This window comes from Brachyhypopomus gauderio, unplaced genomic scaffold, assembly GCF_052324685.1.
Source record: "Brachyhypopomus gauderio isolate BG-103 unplaced genomic scaffold, BGAUD_0.2 sc123, whole genome shotgun sequence".
Classification (NCBI taxonomy): Eukaryota; Metazoa; Chordata; class Actinopteri; order Gymnotiformes; family Hypopomidae; genus Brachyhypopomus; species Brachyhypopomus gauderio.
Window position 1 is genome coordinate 560,001 of NW_027506944.1, and position 4,320 is coordinate 564,320.

Consider the following 4,320-nt stretch of genomic DNA (forward strand, 5'->3'; position numbering starts at 1 on the left):
AGCCGGGTCAAAGTGCACACAGGTCGGCATGAATTAATGTATGAAATGCATGCCCTGGATGTCAAAAATAATTTTCATTTAAATGACAAAGTCCCACTTTTAATCAACCATGGCTATAAGCCTACAATGTTTAGCGGGGTCAAAGTGCACACAGGTCGGCATGAATTAATGTATGAAATGCATGCCCTGGATGTCAAAAATAATTTTCATTTAAATGACAAAGTCCCACTTTTAATCAACCATGGCTATAAGCCTACATTATGTAGCGGGCTCAAATAACACTTTGGTCGGCATGAATTAATGAATGAAATGCCTCCTCTGGATGTCAAAAATAATTTTCATTTAAATGACAAAGTCCCACTTTTAATCAACCAGGCCTATAAGCCTGCTTTGTGTGGCCGGGCAAAGGATCAGATAGCTTGGGGACAGATTTTAAACAGAAAAGGCAGTTTGTGGAGCTCAGTAATAATTTTGAATGGGGAAAAAAAAGGAAAACGGTGGAGTAATGCTGCCATCTTTTGGGTAAAAAATGTCGGTGCGCCTATAATTTAAAAGTGGGTTTTCTGGATGTTTTAAAAGACCCAGGCCTATCACTCTAGTGTGTGTGGCGGGCTCAGAGTATGCCTAAAGTGGGGTAACTATTTTAAACATTTTACTAATTTCTGGATGTATTAAATCATCCATGTGTCTCATCCTAGTGTGTGTGGCGGGCTCAGAGTATGCCTAAGGTGGGGTAACTATTTTAAACATTTTACTAATTTCTGGATGTATTAAATCATCCATGTGTCTCATCCTAGTGTGTGTGGCGGGCTCAGAGTATGCCTAAGGTGGGGTAACTATTTTAAACATTTTACTAATTTCTGGATGTATTAAATCATCCATGTGTCTCATCCTAGTGTGTGTGGCGGGCTCAGAGTATGCCTAAGGTGGGGTAACTATTTTAAACATTTTACTAATTTCTGGATGTATTAAATCATCCATGTGTCTCATCCTAGTGTGTGTGGCGGGCTCAGAGTATGCCTAAGGTGGGGTAACTATTTTAAACATTTTACTAATTTCTGGATGTATTAAATCATCCATGTGTCTCATCCTAGTGTGTGTGGCGGGCTCAGAGTATGCCTAAGGTGGGGTAACTATTTTAAACATTTTACTAATTTCTGGATGTATTAAATCATCCATGTGTCTCATCCTAGTGTGTGTGGCGGGCTCAGAGTATGCCTAAGGTGGGGTAACTATTTTAAACATTTTACTAATTTCTGGATGTATTAAATCATCCATGTGTCTCATCCTAGTGTGTGTGGCGGGCTCAGAGTATGCCTAAGGTGGGGTAACTATTTTAAACATTTTACTAATTTATGGATGTATTAAATCATCCATGTGTCTCATCCTAGTGTGTGTGGCGGGCTCAGAGTATGCCTAAGGTGGGGTAACTATTTTAAACATTTTACTAATTTCTGGATGTATTAAATCATCCATGTGTCTCATCCTAGTGTGTGTGGCGGGCTCAGAGTATGCCTAAGGTGGGGTAACTATTTTAAACATTTTACTAATTTATGGATGTATTAAATCATCCATGTGTCTCATCCTACTGTGTGTGGCGGGCTCAGAGTATGCCTAAAGTGGGGTAACTATTTTAAACATTTTACTAATTTATGGAGGAAAAAAAAGACCCAGCATTTTGCATTCAAATGTGCAGGGCGCACCGGCGTTTAAAGTCCAAAAGATGGCAGCATTACTCCACCGTAGTAATTATTTTCCTCCTTAAAGCTGTATACCATATGTTTCTGGAGGAATTAAATTCAGGCCTATAAGCCTACTGTGTGTGGCCGGCTCTTAGTGCACATTCTTAGGCTATGTATTTAATACAGAATAATGATTTTCTGGATGTATTAAATCATCCAGGGCTCTCATCCTACTGTGTGTGGCCGGCTCTTAGTGCACCTTTTTAGGCAATGTATTTTATACAGAATGATGATTTTCTGGATGTATTAAATCATCCAGGGCTCTCATCCTACTGTGTGTGGCCGGCTCTTAGTGCACCTTTTTAGGCAATGTATTTTATACAGAATGATGATTTTCTGGATGTATTAAATCATCCAGGGCTCTCATCCTACTGTGTGTGGCCGGCTCTTAGTGCACCTTTTTAGGCAATGTATTTTATACAGAATGATGATTTTCTGGATGTATTAAATCATCCAGGGCTCTCATCCTACTGTGTGTGGCCGGCTCTTAGTGCACCTTTTTAGGCAATGTATTTTATACAGAATGATGATTTTCTGGATGTTTTAAATCATCCAGGGCTCTCATCCTACTGTGTGTGGCCGGCTCTTAGTGCACCTTTTTAGGCAATGTATTTTATACAGAATGATGATTTTCTGGATGTATTAAATCATCCAGGGCTCTCATCCTACTGTGTGTGGCCGGCTCTTAGTGCACCTTTTTAGGCAATGTATTTTATACAGAATGATGATTTTCTGGATGTTTTAAATAGACACAGAGACGAATAACTCTTTCAACCTTTTATTGGTTCATCCAATGCCTGCATTCTGAGTTCTCTTACCCTGAATGCATCACTCAGGGTAGGTATAGATGCATAGAACCGATCTGCAGTCTCCATGGTATGGCACATGCTTTTACAAACTAACATGCGGTTCTCAGTGCTGAGATGTCTGACTTGGTTACTGACTGATGTTCGGATTATGGTAAACCCGATAGGTCCATCCATGCCTGCATGTTTCCATGCCCTTTGAAAGAGGTGGGTAATTTTGGTCATTTTTTTCCCTTGACTCTGAAAGACATACAAGCACTTTTTGTCTCCATAGCAGTAAGAGATGTCAGCCATGGCTCTTAACCATGTAGCCTCTTCAGGCATCAGGGCGAGGTATGCCGAGCCGTATCTCCTGTCCGTTTTGTGTCGATCAACCTGGGGAAATATGGATGTTACAAAAGACCCATGCCTCTCATGTTACTGTGTGTGGCGGGGGTAAGGTGGACTTATGTGGGCTTACCCAGACGACTGTACGGCCTTTGTCATCTTGGTCTGCGTTGTCTACTTGGTCCTTGGTCATATTGTAAAGAACCACAGGTCTATGGCCTGTTACCATCCCGAGATACCCTGTCAGATACCCTTGTAAGAGGCAATATGTGTCGTCTCTGGCCTCCTCCCTCATCTGGTCTGGAAGATAAAACCACCATGTTTAAAACATGTATGCCTATAAATGTGCACCTGTTGCGGGCTTGATATGTCTGTATTATGGCACTCACCTATGAGCCTGGGTATTTCCACTACTGCTATCTTCATAAATCTCTCAAAATCCTGGGTGGATTTTAGTTGTTCTGTAAGTGGATAAGTCAAAGGTTATACCATATGCATATGGATGTAATTTCTCCAGAATGTGCATGTGGATGTCAACATACTTGATTTAAGTCTTCTCACTGCCTGCCGGTGGCATCTCATATGTCTAGTGTGATCCTTCAGTAGCTTTTTGATTTGAAGGAGTATCTGTTTGATCTGGTGTGTTTGAAGGCCCAGTGTGTCCAGGTGGAAGGCTCGTGCGTGCTTTATAAAAGACATAGCGTTTATAAGCATGATATGTACCGTAGGGTGGCTATACTTGCTTTGGATCAGAGCAGACGGCCACTGTCTTAGTCTCTCCAGGTTGTGGATGAATTTAAGGCTATGGAAGTCGTGCTTGCTTGTGTCTTCGGCCATGTGGAGAATGAATTTTAGGGCGTGCGTCCTTCTTTGTTGGCCGTTTTCTGAGTCTTTCACTGTGGGATTAGAGCGTACGTGAAAGGCCTGGTAGTCGTCTAGGGCCACTTCCACCCTGGTTCCTTCCAAAGCTTCGGGTAAGATCAAATGCCTCCCCTTCCTAAGTGTGTTGCCTTCGGCCTCAGAATCGCTTGAGCTTGATGGTGAACCCACCGCCTCGTACTCAGAATGGCTGGATGCCGGTTCTTCCACGGCATGGCCATCACAGTTTGACCCTTCAGACGTGTCCGGCTCTGGGTTAAATGTAGTTTGGCTGTCACCAGTTTCCTCGGGTGTCTCACAGGCTACACTGTCTTTTGAACTCTGGGTCTTACGGTATTTCTCTAACAATTTGCCCATAAAAAGTCGCTTCGCCTGGGCTACCATTTTCATTTTTTGGGTACCGTGTACATTATGGGTAGAGCTTAAGTGCATGTCCAACCTCACCAAAGACTTCTTGTCACAGATTTCACAATCTAGCCGTACTGAACAACGATTGCTAGCCAGCCTAGCTATCAAACCGGTCTCCTTGTCATCGATTTCATGAACCGTTTTTAAGTGTTTTTTCA